Genomic DNA, 19,031 nt, shown 5'->3' with positions numbered 1-19,031 from the left:
CACCTTAGGAAATCATTCTGCCACTTGTTTTGGAACAACATGAGACTGATGTTAGCTCACTCCCAGAATTCACCAGGGCTAACACAGCCTGTTGGTTTATTAGAACAGTCACTCAAAACAGCAATGTATCATAATTTTCTTGTACATGCACAGATAATAAACCTGCGGTTGGGTGTGTGTGTACTGTTTATATTTGGGTATTTTTTTTGCAGTAGAACTACAGGTACCAGTGGGCCCATTTCTTCCCCCGCAGGCTGGTACTTGTGGTTCTCCAAGTACCAGCTTGTGGGGGAGGCTTGCTGGGACTTGTAGTTCTACTACAAAAACCAATATTCTTTCTTTTTATACTTGGCTGTCAGCCCCCCATCCGCCGCCCTTGGATGGGGGGACAGCCTCGGGCTTCACCCCTGGCCCTTGGGTGGCTGGAGGGGGGGACCCCTTGATTTAAGGGGTTCACACTCCTCCAGGGTACCCCGGCCAGGGGTGACAAGTTAGTGTTTTAATGCCAGGGCCGGAGGGACCAAGAAAAAAGTGTCCCCCGGCTGTGGCATTATCTCTCTGACTAGTGGAGCCCGGTGCTGGTTCAAAAAATACGGGGAACCCCTACTCTTTTTGTCCCCTGTATTTTTTGCACCAGGACCAGGCGCAGAGCCCGGTGCTGGTTGTTTAAATATGTGGGAACCCCTGTCAATTTCCCCCCCATATTTTTACAACCAGGACCGGCTCAAAGAGCCCGAGGCTGGTTTTGCATAGGAGGGGGGACCCCACGCAAATTAATTTTTTATTTTTAACACTTTATTATTTTTTTTAAGGTGTACATTGAAGCCCTGCACGGATCTCACAGATCCGGCCGAGATTCATTGTGTTAATGTCGGCAGGGTTTTACTATTCACTCCCGTAAAACACTGGCCGAAAATACGAATGACATCGACATCGGAAAACTCGAAAATGCAGAATACGACAGCATAGTAAATGAGGCATAAAAAATTTAAAAAAGTTGCAAATTCACACATTTGATGTCATTCGTGTTTGAACTTTAACCTAATTCAGAAAAATACGAATTTTAGTAAATATACCCCACTGTGTTTACACAGTGTGAATAATAAGGCAACTGTTTGTGAATTTGATGCAACAGAAAAAGGGTTATTTAAATAAAGAAATTCTCCCCTCCTATCTTTTCTCTGCCTTATTAAGTGTGGATGTTGTGCAGTTACCTGTGCACAAGACATCAAAGCAGAAGTTGTTTCTGTGTAAATTCAATTTTTTATTGGGGGTGGGGGGGGGGGGGGTTGTTGTTTTATTGTTACTGGTCAGGCATCTGCATGGTAGTCAAGAGATACTGCTAAGCTTGCACAGTCTACCAACAGACTGTCCCTAAACCTGATTACTGAGTTGCCTGGATACCTCTTCCTATATTATCAGGTCAATTAGTAAAGCAACGCTTAAAGGAAGAACAGGGGCTGCAAAAGAGGTGTTAAGACACTCGAGCATCCATATGCCCCTTTAATCAGGTGACAAGGTGCTTGCTCTGATACATACACAAGAGGACAAATTGTATCCATATGGACAAGTAGTTAAATTATCGAGTATGGCAGGGTATGACATTAAATTACCCAGTATGACAGCAAATAGAGCAAGTCTATCATGTGAACTGGTTAAAACCATTGGTGGAGGAAGAATTTACTCAGCAGGTTCTTCTTCCACGAAGGTTCTATCCTCAACCACCACCTCAACAGACCATAGAGGTGATAGGAAAATCAAAATTATATTTGATATAGAAAACTCGTTCAAAACTTCAGTGCCAGCTCAACCACCTTTATTTCAGCTTTGCAGTGGAACATAGAACTGGGGCTCTCCATAATAATGCTGATGCCTAGTCATGGAAGTTTGCAATTCCCAGGGCAGCTGTTTCGCCCAAAGTTGGCAAAGCTAAGAGAGAGGAAGATGGGAAAATGGAAATCTTTCCCAAATTCCGCTTTGTCAAGTATGACAAAGCTAAGGGGAAGGGTATGTGGCAAAGACAGTATTTTGACACATTCTGAACCCCATAACAGGACTCGCTCCTTAGGACAAGGGTCTGGTTTTACACACATAACAATAAGCATAAGAGCGATCTCCAAGTGCTGCTATACAAGTTTCTGATCCGTGTGTCTCCAAGATCCTCAAAAAAACATAATAAAAGACACACCCATTAACGAATTTCAAAGCTTGCTGCAGATCCTGAGTTGTGTCACCAGAAACTGACCTGCATTAAAAAGGATGCGTTCCCATAAAGGTTTCTTTTAAAACTCCATATATCTGGATAGTATAACCTCAAGATTATTCACATATGTCCCATCTGAACACGGCTTACTTTTATAATAAGCCCTACATGCACTGAAAGGTATCTTTGAGTTCTCGCTGATGTAAACTGGCAAGGCCACTTCCACTAACACCCCTTAGATGGAATGGGGGAATAATACCAGCCAATATGGGACTAGGATGGAAAAAACTTGTGGAATGGGTACCAATATCAGCGATGTGGTCAAGCCCGGAGTCCTCCTGTAGCAGCACCAATGCATTTCGGATATAATCCTTCCTCAGGGTGTACAGTGGAAGTAATGTCCCCCCCGGTCTTTTATACCTCTTGGCACTATCACATGATCATGTCAGCCAATGGGTTATCACTACCTTCAAAACATATTAATAATACACACAAAATAATTTAAAATGCATGATACATCATCATATACACGTATATGTCACAACACTGCTGTCTATCTGGCATTATGTTAAAACATATCCATACAAATTAATAATTATATTCAATTGGTTCGATGTGAAGTCTGTAGTAGATCCATTTAAATCATATTCCCCAATGAGTCCGCATTATACTCCAGGGTGGCGATGTCCAGAATTTATATGTGTCCCGCCGATCATGTGATTACAAGCCCGATGGTTAAACAATGCTCCCTTTCTGTTTGTATCCATTTCCATGGATACCGCACGTATCCCTCTCCTCCACTGCATGTGGATTGTCCGGAAATATATGAAGTCGGGAACTCACGTCATGCATTCCTGAAGTTCTTCCGGTGTTTGGAACGCAACGCGGAAGTCCCTTACTGCCACAGCGGTAAAATCCTTGATGCAGACAGACATATGTGAAGAAAGGGGGATACATATATTAGTATTATATTCTCCCTCTCTTATACATAACTGATATTACAATTATATTGTACAAATATCACTATATTATTACCAGCATCTAAACCACCTTAGCAGAGGTAGGTCCGCCATCTCCACAAAAACACAACGGAGTTTAACTCCTAAGCACCATAACCTGCACCTTAAATATACCTAAATCTCAAATATATGGGTGAATAAACAATAACCTCTTTACCATTATACCAACACCGTCTACAAAGATTTACACATATTAAAAACATGTCCACCTAAAAACCTTATGGTATATTGAAATCCATATAATAACTGGGAAATTATTGGAATATTATGGTAATAGCATTTATAAGATTATAATATATGCTGCTATAGGCCAACAGAATTTTCTTCCCAGTCCCTATAGGTACTGTTAATATTTACATAAATGGGTTTATATTCTACAGAAACTATTTGGTCTCAAACTCAACATTGAGGCCCTTTGGATGTAAGGTTTTTAATTCATAAATCTTCCTCATCTCAGCTTTTGCCAATCACTCCTCATCATCATTTTTGCGCCAATTAGAGTTAATGCACAATATAACACAAAAAATAAGAATTTACTTACCGATAATTCTATTTCTCGTAGTCCGTAGTGGATGCTGGGGACTCCGTCAGGACCATGGGGAATAGCGGCTCCGCAGGAGACAGGGCACAAAAGTAAAAGCTTTAGGATCAGGTGGTGTGCACTGGCTCCTCCCCCTATGACCCTCCTCCAAGCCTCAGTTAGGATACTGTGCCCGGACGAGCGTACACAATAAGGAAGGATTTTGAATCCCGGGTAAGACTCATACCAGCCACACCAATCACACTGTACAACCTGTGATCTGAACCCAGTTAACAGCATGATAACAGCGGAGCCTCTGAAAAGATGGCTCACAACAATAATAACCCGATTTTTTGTAACAATAACTATGTACAAGTATTGCAGACAATCCGCACTTGGGATGGGCGCCCAGCATCCACTACGGACTACGAGAAATAGAATTATCGGTAAGTAAATTCTTATTTTCTCTGACGTCCTAAGTGGATGCTGGGGACTCCGTCAGGACCATGGGGATTATACCAAAGCTCCCAAACGGGCGGGAGAGTGCGGATGACTCTGCAGCACCGAGTGAGAGAACTCCAGGTCCTCCTCAGCCAGGGTGTGCCCCTGACCAAGTAGCAGCTCGGCAAAGTTGTAAAGCCGAGACCCCTCGGGCAGCCGCCCAAGATGAGCCCACCTTCCTTGTGGAATGGGCATTTACATATTTTGGCTGTGGCAGGCCTGCCACAGAATGTGCAAGCTGAATTGTACTACACATCCAACTAGCAATCGTCTGCTTAGAAGCAAGAGCACCCAGTTTGTTGGGTGCCTACAGGATAACAGCAAGTCAGTTTTCCTGACTCCAGCCGTCCTGGAAACCTATATTTTCAGGGCCCTGACAACATCTAGCAACTTGGAGTCCTCCAAGTCCCTAGTAGCCGCAGGTACCACAATAAGCTGGTTCAGGTGAAACGCTGACACCACCTTAGGGAGAAACTGGGGACGAGTCCCCAGCTCTGCCCTGTCCGAATGGACAATCAGATATGGGCTTTTGTGAGACAAAACCGCCAATTCTGACACTCGCCTGGCCGAGGCCAGGGCCAACATCATGGTCACTTTCCATGTGAGATATTTCAAATCCACAGATTTGAACGGTTTAAACCAATGTGATTTGAGGAATCCCAGAACTACGTTGAGATCCCACAGTGCCACTGGAGGCACAAAAGGGGGTTGTATATGCAGTACTCCCTTGACAAACTTCTGGACTTCAGGAACTGAAGCCAATTCTTTCTGGAAGAAAATCGACAGGGCCGAAATTTGAACCTTAATGGACCCCAATTTGAGGCCCATAGACACTCCTGTTTGCAGGAAATGCAGGAATCGACCGAGTTGAAATTTCTTCATGGGGCCTTCCTGGCCTCACACCACGCAACATATTTTCGCCACATGTGGTGATAATGTTGTGCGGTCACCTCCTTCCTGGCTTTGACCATGGTAGGAATGACCTCTTCCGGAATGCCTTTTTCCCTTAGGATCCGGCGTTCAACCGCCATGCCGTCAAACGCAGCCGCGGTAAGTCTTGGAACAGACATGGTACTTGCTGAAGCAAGTCCCTTCTTAGCGGCAGAGGCCATGAGTCCTCTGTGAGCATCTCTTGAAGTTCCGGGTACCAAGTCCTTCTTGGCCAATCCGGAGCCACGAGTATAGTTCTTACTCCTCTACGTCTTATAATTCTCAGTACCTTAGGTATGAGAAGCAGAGGAGGGAACACATACACCGACTGGTACACCCACGGTGTTACCAGAACGTCCACAGCTATTGCCTGAGGGTCTCTTGACCTGGCGCAATACCTGTCCGGTTTTTTGTTCAGGCGGGACGCCATCATGTCCACCTTTGGTCTTTCCCAACGGTTCACAATCATGTGGAAGACTTCCCGATGAAGTCCCCACTCTCCCGGGTGGAGGTCGTGCCTGCTGAGGAAGTCTGCTTCCCAGTTGTCCACTCCCGGAATGAACACTGCTGACAGTGCTATCACATGATTTTCCGCCCAGCGAAAAATCCTTGCAGTTTTTTCCATTGCCCTCCTGCTTCTTGTGCCGCCCTGTTTACGTGGGCGACTGCCGTGATGTTGTCCCACTGGATCAATACCGGCTGACCTTGAAGCAGAGGTCTTGCTAAGCTTAGAGCATTATAAATTGCCCTTAGCTCCAGTATATTTATGTGGAGAAAAGTCTCCAGACTTGATCACACTCCCTGGAAATTTTTTCCCTGTGTGACTGCTCCCCAGCCTTTCAGGCTGGCCTCCGTGGTCACCAACATCCAATCCTGAATGCCGAATCTGCGGCCCTCTAGAAGATGAGCACTCTGTAACCACCACAGGAGAGACACCCTTGTCCTTGGAGATAGGGTTATCCGCTGATGCATCTGAAGATGCGATCCGGACCATTTGTCCAGCAGATCCCACTGAAAAGTTCTTGCGTGGAATCTGCCGAATGGAATTGCTTCGTAATAAGCCACCATTTTTCCCAGGACTCTTGTGCAATGATGCACTGACACTTTTCCTGGTTTTAGGAGGTTCCTGACTAGCTCGGATAACTCCCTGGCTTTCTCCTCCGGGAGAAACACCTTTTTCTGGACTGTGTCCAGAATCATCCCTAGGAACAGCAGACGTGTCGTCGGAAACAACTGCGGTTTTGGAATATTTAGAATCCACCCGTGCTGTCGTAGAACTACTTGAGATAGTGCTACTCCGACCTCCAACTGTTCTCTGGACCTTGCTCTTATCAGGAGGTCGTCCATTTTCTTTGAAGAAGAATCATCATTTCGGCCATTACCTTGGTAAAGACCCGGGGTGCCGTGGACAATCCAAACGGCAGCGTCTGAAACTGATAGTGACAGTTCTGTACCACAAACCTGAGATACCCTTGGTGAGAAGGGCAAATTGGGACATGGAGGTAAGCATCCCTGATGTCCCGGGACACCATATAGTCCCCTTCTTCCTGGTTCGCTATCACTGCTCTGAGTGACTCCATCTTGATTTGAACCTTTGTAAGTGTTCAAATATTTCAGATTTAGAATAGGTCTCACCGAGCCTTCTGGTTTCAGTACCACAATATAGTGTGGAATAATACCCCTTTCCTTGTTGTAGGAGGGGTACTTTGATTATGACCTGCTGGGAATACAGCTTGTGAATTGTTTCCAATACTGCCACCCTGTCGGAGGGAGACGTTGGTAAAGCAGACTTCAGGAACCTGCGAGAGGGAAACGTCTCGACTTTCCAATCTGTACCCCTGGGATACTACTTGTAGGATCCAGGGGTCCTGTACGGCCCCAGCGTCATGCTGAGAACTTGGCAGAAGCGGTGGAAGGCTTCTGTTCCTGGGAATGGGCTGCCTGCTGCAGTCTTCTTTCCTTTCCTTTATCCCTGGGCAGATATGACTCTTATGGGGACGAAAGGACTGAGGCTGAAAAGACGGTGTCTTTTTCTGCATAGATGTGACTTAGGGTAAAAACGGTGGATTTTCCAGCAGTTGCCGTGGCCACCAGGTCCGATGGACCGACCCCAAATAACTCCTCCCCTTTATACGGCAATACATCTTTGTGCCGTTTGGAATCTGCATCACCTGACCACTGTCGTGTCCATAAACATCTTTTGGCAGATATGGACATCGCACTTACTCTTGATGCCAGAGTGCAAATATCCCTCTGTGCATCTCGCATATATAGAAATGCATCCTTTAAATGCTCTATAGTCAATAAAATACTGTCCCTGTCAAGGGTATCAATATTTTTAGTCAGGGAATCCGACCAAGCCATCCCAGCTCTGCACATCCAGGCTGAGGCGATCGCTGGTCGCAGTATAACACCAGTATGTGTGTATATACTTCTTAGGATATTTTCCAGCCTCCTATCAGCTGGCTCCTTGAGGACGGCCCTATCTGGAGACGGTACCGCCACTTGTTTTGATAAGCGTGTGAGCGCCTTATCCACCCTAAGGGGTGTTTCCCAACGCGCCCTAATTTCTGGCGGGAAAGGGTATACCGCCAATAATTTTCTATCGGGGGAAACCCACGCATCATCACACACTTCATTTAATTTATCTGATTCAGGAAAAACTACAGGTAGTTTTTTCACACCCCACATAATACCCTTTTTTGTGGTACTTGTAGTATCAGAAATATGTAACACCTCCTTCATTGCCCTTAACAAGTAACGTGTGGCCCTAAAGGAAAATACGTTTGTTTCTTCACCGTCGACACTGAAATCAGTGTCCGTGTCTGTGTCTGTCGACCGACTGAGGTAAATGGGCGTTTTAAAGCCCCTGACGGTGTTTGAGACGCCTGGACAGGTACTTTTTGTTTGCCGGCCGTCTCTGTTGACATTATCACGTAATTCCTTGAATAAGCCATCCATTCCGGTGTCGACTCCCTAGAGAGTGACATCACCATTACAGGCAATTGCTCCGCCTCCTCACCAACATCGTCCTCATACATGTCGACACACACGTACCGACACACAGCACACACACAGGGAATGCTCTGATAGAGGACAGGACCCCACTAGCCCTTTGGGGAGACAGAGGGAGAGTTTGCCAGCACACACCAAAAACGCTATAATTATACAGGGACAACCTTTATATAAGTGTTTTTCCCTTATAGCATTTTAATATATATATAGTCATATCGCCAAATCAGTGCCCCCCCTCTCTGTTTTAACCCTGTTTCTGTAGTGCAGTGCAGGGGAGAGCATGGGAGCCTTCCCACCAGCATTTCTGTGAGGGAAAATGGCGCTGTGTGCTGAGGAGAATAGGCCCCGCCCTCTTTTCGGCGGGCTTCTTCTCCCGTTTTTCTGAGACCTGGCAGGGGTTAAATACATCCATATAGCCCCCAGAGGCTATATGTGATGTATTTTTAGCCAGAATAAGGTACTATCATTGCTGCCCAGGGCGCCCCCCCAGCGCCCTGCACCCTCAGTGACCGCTGCTATGAAGTGTGCTGACAACAATGGCGCACAGCTGCAGTGCTGTGCGCTACCTTATGAAGACTGAAAAGTCTTCTGCCGCCGGTTTCTGGACCTCTTCACTTTTCGGCATCTGCAAGGGGGTCGGCGGCGCGGCTCTGGGACGAACCCCAGGGTGAGACCTGTGTTCCGACTCCCTCTGGAGCTAATGGTGTCCAGTAGCCTAAGAAGCCAATCCATCCTGCACGCAGGTGAGTTCACTTCTCTCCCCTAAGTCCCTCGTAGCAGTGAGCCTGTTGCCAGCAGGACTCACTGAAAATAAGAAACCTAACAAAACTTTTACTCTAAGCAGCTCTTTAGGAGAGCCACCTAGATTGCACCCTTCTCGGCCGGGCACAAAAATCTAACTGAGGCTTGGAGGAGGGTCATAGGGGGAGGAGCCAGTGCACACCACCTGATCCTAAAGCTTTTACTTTTGTGCCCTGTCTCCTGCGGAGCCGCTATTCCCCATGGTCCTGACGGAGTCCCCAGCATCTACTTAGGACGTCAGAGAAATTCAACAGCTGGTTTATATTGCATTTATGCTTGTTCCTAAAATGCAAGGAAACATTGGGGGTCATTCTGAGTTAATCTCACGCTAGCTATTTTTTGCAGCGCTGCAACCAGGTCACAACTCGTCAAAACTGCGCATGCGTATGCACTGCAATGCATAGGCATGTCGTACGGGTACAAAGCGGATTGGTGCTGGGCGATGGATTTAACAAAGAATCCATTCGCACAGCCGATCGCAAGAAGATTGACAGGAAGAAGGCATTTATGGGTGTCAACTGACCGTTATCAGGGAGTGTTTGGAAAAACGCAGGCATGTCCAAACGTTTGCAGGGCGGGTGTCTGACGTTAGTTCTGGGACCGGACAGGCTGAATTTATCACAGCGGCTGAGTAAATTCAGACCTACTTAGAAACTGCACAAACTGTTTTTGTACCACTCGGCTGCACAAGCGTTCGCATACTTGCAAAGCGAAAATACACTCCCCCATAGGCGGCGACTATTTGATTACAGCCCTGCAAAAAATAGCAAGCGAGCAATCAACTCGGAATGATCCCCATTATGCGTCTCCAATTCTTTTTTGATGTTGCGGACATGTTCCGCCATACGCACCTTGACTGCCCTTGTGGTACGTCCCACATATTGGGAGCCAAAGAGCACTCACGTAAGTACACACAATTTTTGGTGGAACTAGTCAAAAAATCCTTGATAGGGTATATTTGATTGGTTTGTGTAGATCTGTACTCTGTTATTTTACTCTCTTTTCCTCTGCAGTTGTGGCACATAATACATGTGCAGCACATGTAGAAACCCTTAGATTTAATTCTAGTTTGCATTCTGGGAGCAGCCAAGACACTGCTAACCACACTATCTTTTAGGTTCCTAGCTTTTCTATAAATAAAGCTAGGCCTATCAGATATGTGACATTTTAGCTCAGGATCCCTATTAAGGATATCCCAATGTCATTTTAATATCCTTTTGATTTGTTTGAGCTGGCTATTAAACCAAGTAATAAAAGATATGCCTCTGTCCTTGGTGCTCTCCTTGGGGTATATTTACTAAGGTCCCAATTTAATTTGAGTTTGTATTTTTATTCTAAGTGTTTCATGGGAATTTACTAAACACAAATCTCGGCAGTGTTAGGGCTATTCGTATTGTTTTTCCCGGCAGAGTTCATAAATACGAATGAATAGACAATCGGTCAAACGCGGCTTTTATTTTATACAACTCGGTAATTTACTAAGAATGTGTATTCTCAATCACTGCCGACAATAGCCAAACACTGCCATGAAAGCATAGAATTTGTTAAAAAAAGGTGCTTTCAAAGAGACCTGCTTTTTGCTGGCGTGTTCAGATAGTCATGCACGGATCAGTGAGATCCGTGCATGCTTATCTGTGTAAAAGGGTCTGAAATAGTTAAAAACATAATAAATAAAACATTTTTGCGTGTGGCACATGTATTATGTGCCGCAACTGCAGAGTAAAAGAGAGTACAGATCTACACAAACCAATCAAGTATACCCTATCAAGGATTTTGTGACTTGTTCCACCAAAAATTGTGTGTACTTACTTGAGTGCTCTTGTGGCTCCCAATATGTGGGACGTACCACAAGGGCGCTCGAGGTGCGCATGGCGGAACATGTCCGCAACTTTAAAAAAGGATTGGAGATGCATAATGTTTCCTTGCATTTTAGGAACATGCAATATGAACCAGTTGTTGAATTTTTGTGCTATATTGTGCATTAACTCTAATTGGCGCAAAAATGTTGATGAGGAGAGATTGGCAAAAGCTGAGATGAGGAAGATTTAGGAATTAAAAACCTTACATCCAAAGGGCCTCAATGTTGAGTTTGAGACCAAATGGTTTCTGTAGAATATAAACCCATTTATGTAAATATTAACAGTACCTATAGGGACTGGGGAGAAAATTCTGTTGGCCTATAGCAGCATATATTATAATCTTATAAATTATATTACCATAATATTCCAATAATTTCCCAGTTATTATCTGCATTTCAATATACCATAAGGTTTTTAGGTGGACATGTTTTTAATATGTGTAGATCTTTGTAGATGGTGTTGGTATAATGGTAAAGAGGTTATTGTTTATCCACCCATATATATGAGATTTAGGTATATTTAAGGTGCATGTTATGGCACTTAGGACTTAAACTCCGTTGTATTTTTGTGGAGGTGGCGGACCTACCTCTGCTAAGGTGGTTTAGATGCTGGTAATAATATAGTGATATTTGTACAATATAATTGTAATATCTGTTATGTATAAGAGAGGGAGAATATAATACTAATATGTATCCCCCTTTCTTCACATATGTCTGTCTGCATCAAGGATTTTACCGCTGTGGCAGTAAGGGACTGCCGCGTTGCGTTCCAAACACCAGAAGAACTTCAGGAATGCATGACGTGAGTTCCCGACTTCATATACTTCCGGACAATCCACATGCAGTGGAGGAGAGGGATACGTGCGGTATCCATGGAAATGGATACAAACAAGAAGGGAGCATTGTTTAACCATCGGAGCTTGTAGTCACATGATCGGTGGGACACATATAAATCCTGGACATCGCCACCCTGGAATATAATACGGACTCATTGGGGAATATGATTTAAATGGATCCACTCCAGACTTCACATGGAACCAATTGAATATAATTATGAATTTGTATGGATATGTTTTAGTATAACGCTAGATAGACAGCAGTGTTGTGACATAGACGTGTATATGATGATGCATTTTAAATTATTTTGTGTGTATTATTAATATGTTTTGAAGGTAGTGATAACCCGTTGGCTGACATGGTCATGTGACAGTGCCAAGAGGTATAAAAGACCGGGGGGGACATCGCTTCCACTGTACACCCTGAGGAAGGATTATATCCGAAACACATTGGTGCTGCTACAGGAGGACCCCAGGCTTGACCACACCGCTGATATTGGTACCCATTCCACAGGTTTTTCTATCCTAGTCCCATATTGTCTGGTATCATTCCCCCATTCCATCTAAGGGGTGTTAGTGGAAGTGGTCTTGCCAGTTCAGGGTGCCTCCTATGTTGTATATCATTGGACTTTTTATGTTTTTTTAGTTTTGTTTTTTTTATGTTTCACAGTGTTTGTGAAAATCAATTTTATTTTTAAGATGAAATAAGTTTTTTTAAGTCTGCTAGTCTATCAATACATTGGAGCCGTCTGATGGTGGTATAAAAGGTCCGTGTACAAGCGAGAACTCAAAGATACCTTTCAGTGCACATAGGGCTTATTATAAAGGTAAGCCGTGTTCAGATGGGCCATATGTGAATAATCTTGAGATTATACTATCCAGATATATGGAGTTTTAAAAGAAACATTTATGGGAACGCATCCTTTTTAATACAGGTCAGTTTCTGGTGACACAACTCAGGATCTGCAGCAAGCTTTGAAATTCGTTAATGGATGTGTCTTTTTATTATGTTTTTTTGAGGATCGTGGAGACACACGGATCTGAAACTTGTATAGCAGTGCTTGGAGATTGCTCTTCTGCTTATTGTTATATCTAGAAAGAAGTTGTGCTCTTTTGGGCGAGTGCCAAGCTGCAGCTAGGGTGCAAGTTACTATTTCATTTATTGTTTGACTTGTGGTTTTACACACAGCTGCACTACATGGGTGTGATTGCTATAGAGTGTGAGAAGGATTAAAGGATTGTGGAATCCAGTGGGCGGGGCATCCAGCGCTGACTAGCAGCCAGATAATAACTAGGGCTTAAAGTGTCAGGAAGCCATCTCATATATACAAATGTGCTATTATAACATTTGTGATGACTAAAGCCATATGACTAAGCAGACCAGTGTGAAGTCATTTATTTGTAAGAAGATCTCTACAATATACAAATGTAGTCAGTCTTATTCATTAGAACAAAAAACAAATAGGTGCAGCTGCGCTGGTGAGTGTTATTTAGGTAGCAGTTATTGGTTTAAATAGGGTACTTTAAGCACTGATAAGATAGGTGAAACATGTGACTGGATTTGAGGTGAGCTGGTTAAACGGATCATGTGATACAATCCAAGATGGTGGTGCAGATAAAGAACAACAGACGAAACCACCAGGAATGGAATGCCAGCCACATTTACAGATAAATGCACAGCAGAGTTATTACGGACACTTATTTTACACGCACTATTTAGTGGTTCCTTTTGGCCTATATAATGTGAGCTAAGAAGGTTATTCCGGTCACATGGCTAATCTATGTGACTGCAATAACCCCAGTGGCGGCAGATCTGCACACATGCAGGTACTGCACTGCACATGCGTGCACAGTTAATGTGATTGGGTCACATTAACTTCGAAAGTCTCTGCCTGATTGACAGGTTGAGGCGTTCGCGTAGCGGCAACCAAGCATTTTTGGGCTGGTGTTGGGGAAACGGGGAAGCAGCCGCTTTCGATCAAAAACTTGGTGGCAGGACTCCTGCCGTCGTAGCCAGGCTGTGTTATCAGGCATCATCCACAGTTTCTGTGATCATGCTCTAATTGCGGTACGATCGCAATTACCGCAAAATCGCAGTGGGTGGGCAGTGGGTAGCATGCTGGGCGGCCTCTCCGGAGAGGAGATCCTGCTTGCACCTACTGGGGGTGGGGCTAGGCTGTAAGTCACTAGTCCACTCCCCCAAAATGACATAATTTGCTGGTACATGATGAGGGGGTGGGGCTAAATGACACAATTTTGTATCCTTAAGCCCGCCTGCTCTATACCGCATCACAGTTCACGTATAATCTCCTCATACTGCCCACTTCAGTGAGAAGTGGGTGGGATGCAGGAAATCTGCCCACTCTTCCGTGGGTGCTGGGGACTGCCCAGAAAATTAGGAGTCTCTTATCACTTATGGGATACGAGGCAACAGGCTTGGACTGGCCCACAGGGGTACAGGGGAAACCACCGGTGGGCCCAATCTCCTGCTCTAAGGATCAGGTTCTAGACTGTGCACTTGAATTATGCATTATACATACAGTATGTTACCTTATACAGGACTATGGTGTATTTTCTACAGTGCTTTGCTGTTATTAATCTGGTACATTATCATGCATGCAGCATCTGAATTACTGTATATATTTATGAAGGGGCCCAGACGTTGTACTCTCTAATGGTTAGTCAAACCAATGAGGTAGCAGACCACTCCCCTCAGCAGACTGGCCACACCCCTAAACATGGGCCCCTACCACTACATTCCCCCGGTGGGCCCTACATGCCTCAGTCCAACACTGCCAGGCAAGTATGTGTATTTGCAATTGATGTGGCTTTCCCTATATATTTAATTAGGTTTTCTGTGTGTGTGTGAATTTACAGCAATTTTCTCTCTTGTATTTCTGTATTTGTATAGTTCCATATATTATATGATAGAGTAACATGTTATGACACCCAACCCAAAGCCCAAAGTTTGACAGGTTTTTTTTTTAAACTGGTTTACGCACCAATTGATTTCCCACTCCTGATGTAGCTCCACCCACATTATTCACAGCTCCGCCCACCTCTGCATCCCACCTTTACTCATTTTATCAGTCACGGGCCCCACAATTTCTTATGGCAGCCCTGATGCCACAAGTGTGTTCATTAGTTCAAACTGTGTAGAGTTCAATAAAAACTGTAAAAATGTGTGTGTTTTAACAATTTTAGCTGTGGATTACCTCCAGATTTAGGCCTGATTCATGTGGGGTAGATGTAACACGTGCAGAGGGAGATAGATTTAAGGGGTGTGTTCAAACTGAAATCTAAATTTCAGTGTAAAAATAAAGCTTTCTAACATTTGTGGGCTACATGCAAAAGCAGCCAGTATTTACCCTGCACAGAAAAGACTTAAATGTATTTGCTCCCTTTGCATGGCAACATGTTTTTTTTTAGACACAAAGTTAAGTGACTTAATGTCAACAATTGTGAATAGAGAACTATTTTGAACAGTTGGTGCTTGAATTTTTATATTTCATTTAACATAATTTTTTACAGTTAAATCTATATACAGAAATATGCTGAATCTTATGAAAGAAGCACTTTTGCAATATGTTCTTAAAAAGGTTCCCACTGTTAATTAAGGCACTAGAGGCAAAATATTAGTAATTTCAGCAGTTACGGTTATGATGACAAGGAGATAAATAGTACTGTATGAGCATGCATTGTGATAAAGTCATGATATGCTAGATGTTCCTGTAATGTTTCCTGTAAATAGCAATTACTGGACTGATAGGGTTATGATAAATTTTTCCACAAGATGAGAGTAGATTAATAGACAAACAGAAGAGCTATGTAATTGGAGGACCCAGTTATTTTACATGATGAGAAACTGTGCTTTTAAAAATGAAAACATGTTAATAACTACTTATTGGCATTTGCCAAAAAAGAAAGATTGCTTGTTTTGGAGCACTTTTTAATAATTTGTATACATGATGATTAAATTGATAATTATATATATGTCACCCCCTCCTTATTTTAAATATATAAGGACAATATTTGTCTCCTTGGTGAATTTTTTGTATGAATTAAATTTTTACTTAAATCCAGTGTATGGATAATCAATGCCTAAATCATACAGCTTATATTAAAGTATCATAAGTAGTTAATTTAGGGCATAATTATTTGCCTATTATTTTAGCAGCGATATGTTGTAATGGCCGCTACAGCATACAAAACATTTCCATATAAGACTATAGGTTAGGAATCGGTTTTCAATCTTATCGATAATTATTTCATAAAACCTTCACCAATCAACACCTGTAAATATGCACAACAAAGAGTATATCACTTTCTCATAGCAGATGGTCTTTAGGATTCTAATTCAGTATTGACATGATATACAGTATTATTGCTTTCGCTGGATACCTCATAATAACGGATACAGTTTATGCATTCCAGTTACACAGATAGAGGAAAAGTATACGCTCCTAGTTTAACACTATATATACAGTATTTACAGTTGGTACCAATAAGATTCTATATACTGTATCAGGCAAATTTTATTTAATTGCCAACACCACATTGTACAGTATATCTTGTAAAATCTGCTTTGTGTTTGCATTTGTTGATTGCATTTAACATCAAGATGCAGTGTGATGTGCTGAATAAGGAGGGCATGCTTTTTCTCTTCTAATGCAGCCAGAATGCATAAAATGTATCCGTGATTATGTGGTATCTAGCTGCATTTACTGATTGAATTAAAAGGTGCAGCATAATGTGTTAAACTAGGAGGGTATACTTTTCCTCCATCTGTGTAACTGGAATGCATAAACTGTATCCGTCGTTATGAGGTATCCAGCGAAAGCAATAATACTGTATATCATGTCAGTACTGATTTAGAATCTGCTATAAGAAAGTGATACACTCCTTGTTGTGCATAGCAAGGAACCACTGCCTGGGTTGTTTTCTCAGGGTTTTCATTGATTACTGTCTGATGATTCTATATTGTAAAATTGTATATAGGAGTGTGTCGGGTCTGGGACTCCAGGTCGACAACAAAAAGGTCGACACACCTTAGGTCGACGTCAATTGGTCGACACACCTTAGGTCGACATTGACAAAAGGTCGACAGGGACAAGGTCAACATGGAAAAAGGTCGACATGAGTTTTTTATGTTTTTTTTGTGTCGTTTTCTTCGTAGAGTGACCGGGAACCCCAATTAGTGCACTGCGTCCCCTCGCATGGCTCGCTTCGCTCGCCATGCTTCGGGCATGGTGCCTTCGCTCGGCACAGATTACCGTTCCAATCGTAGTCCACGAGGATCGTTAAGTATGAAAAGGTTCCAAAAAAGAAAAAAATTGTGAAAAACTCATGTCGACCTTTTTCCATGTCGACCTTGTTCCTGACGAACTTTTGTTCATGTCGACCTTTTGTCCATGTCGACCTAATGTGTGTCGACCAATTGGTGTCGACCTAAGGTGTGTCGACCTTTTTGTTGTCGACCTGGAGTCCGGATACCGAGTGTGTCTATGACAGCTATGTAAAATTCTTTTTACAATCCGAATATATTTATAGGTGTTGATTGGTGAAGGTTTTATGAAATAATTATCAATATTGTTGAAAACCGATTCCTAACCTATAATCTTATATGGAAATGTTTTGTATGCTGTAGCGGCCACAAAAACATATCACTGCTAAAATAATGGCCCTCATTCCGAGTTGATCGGTCGCAAGGCGAATTTAGCAGAGTTACACACGCTAAGCCGCCGCCTACTGGGAGTGAATCTTAGCTTCTTAAAATTGCGACCGATGTATTCGCAATATTGCGATTACTAACTACTTAGCAGTTTCTGAGTAGCTCCAGACTTACTCTGCCTGTGCGATCATTTCAGTGCTTGTCGTTCCTGGTTGACGTCACAAACACACCCAGCGTTCGCCCAGGCACTCCCACCGTTTCCCCGGCCACTCCTGCGTTTTTTCCGGAAACGGTAGCGTTTTCAGCCACACGCCCCTGAAACGCCGTGTTTCCGCCCAGTAACACCCATTTCCTGTCAATCACATTACGATCGCCGGAGCGAAGAAAAAGCCGTGAGTAAAATTACTTTCTTCATAGTAAAGTTACTTGGCGCAGTCGCAGTGCGAACATTGCGCATGCGTACTAAGCGGATTTTCACTGCGATGCGATGAAAAATACCGAGCGAAAACTCGGAATGAGGGCCAATAGGTGAATAATTATGCCCTAAATTAACTACTTATGTTACTTTGATCTAAGCTGTAGGCATTGATTATCCATACATTGGATTTAAGTAAAAATGTCATTCATAAAAAAAATTCACCATGGAGACAAATATTGTCCTTTAATATATATTTAGAATAAGGAAGGGGTGACATATATATATATACATATATATAATTATTTACAAAGTCACACAAATCACAATTACTTACCCCTATTATATTAAGTAAGAATATTAAAAGTTACATTTTAAAGTTAACAATCATATCAACTGAATTATCACATATACAAAATAGTAACGAGTGCTCCAAAAAAGTAATCTTTCTTTTTTTTTAAACTGTCAATAATTAGATATTAACATGTTAAGGTTTTGATTGTTTGGAGCACCTCCAGCACCATAAACTATAAACCTATTATAGAGGATTAATCTTTAGTGGCTGGTTCTTTATGAATTGAACGTATCAATAATTATATTTGAAGTCTGGTGCAGGATACTAAAATACCACTGTACATAAACATGAAAACACCTCTGGGCTTGTGTAATATCCTACATAAACCCCCATATCTGATATGGCAGATATAATAAAGACACAGGTATCAGACACTGTATTTATAAAATAAAAATTATGTCTTTAATACTGTAGAATGAACGTCAATATACAAATAATAACCATACTAATCAATGCACAAATGTATTGTACAATGAATGCAAATTTCAGGAATAAAATGTGTATCATACACTGGGGCAGATGCATTAAGCCTGGAGAAGGCATAAAGAAGTGATAAAAAAGTGATAAGTGCAAGGTGATAACGCACCAGCCAATCAGCTACTAACAGTTGATTTATATATTGGAGCTGATTGGCAGGTGCGTTATTACCTTGCACTTATCACCACTTTATCCCTTTTTTATGCCTTCTGCAGGCTTAATACATCTGCCCCTGGGTCAGATGTACTAAGCCTTTAAAAGTGATAAACTGCACAGTGATAAAGTACCAGCCAATCAGTTCCTGTCAGATTTCAAACCCAGCCTGTAACATGGCAGTTAGGAACTGATTGGCTGGTATTTTATCACCGTGAAATGTATCACTTTTTTAAGGCTTAGTACATCTCCCCTACACCTCATGATTAGAGTTGCA

General features: G+C 42.8%; 1 protein-coding gene across 1 annotated transcript in view; it reads left to right on the top strand.

Annotated features, from left to right (window-relative positions):
• Window positions 1-19,031, top strand: part of LOC134929630 (cytidine monophosphate-N-acetylneuraminic acid hydroxylase-like) — a 353,512-nt gene that overhangs the window by 157,828 nt on the left and 176,653 nt on the right. The gene's annotated exons all lie outside the window — the stretch shown is intronic.

Source organism: Pseudophryne corroboree, chromosome 5 (genome assembly GCF_028390025.1).
Source record: "Pseudophryne corroboree isolate aPseCor3 chromosome 5, aPseCor3.hap2, whole genome shotgun sequence".
NCBI classification, from domain to species: domain Eukaryota; kingdom Metazoa; phylum Chordata; class Amphibia; order Anura; family Myobatrachidae; genus Pseudophryne; species Pseudophryne corroboree.
This window is presented reverse-complemented; position numbering and strand designations above follow the sequence as displayed.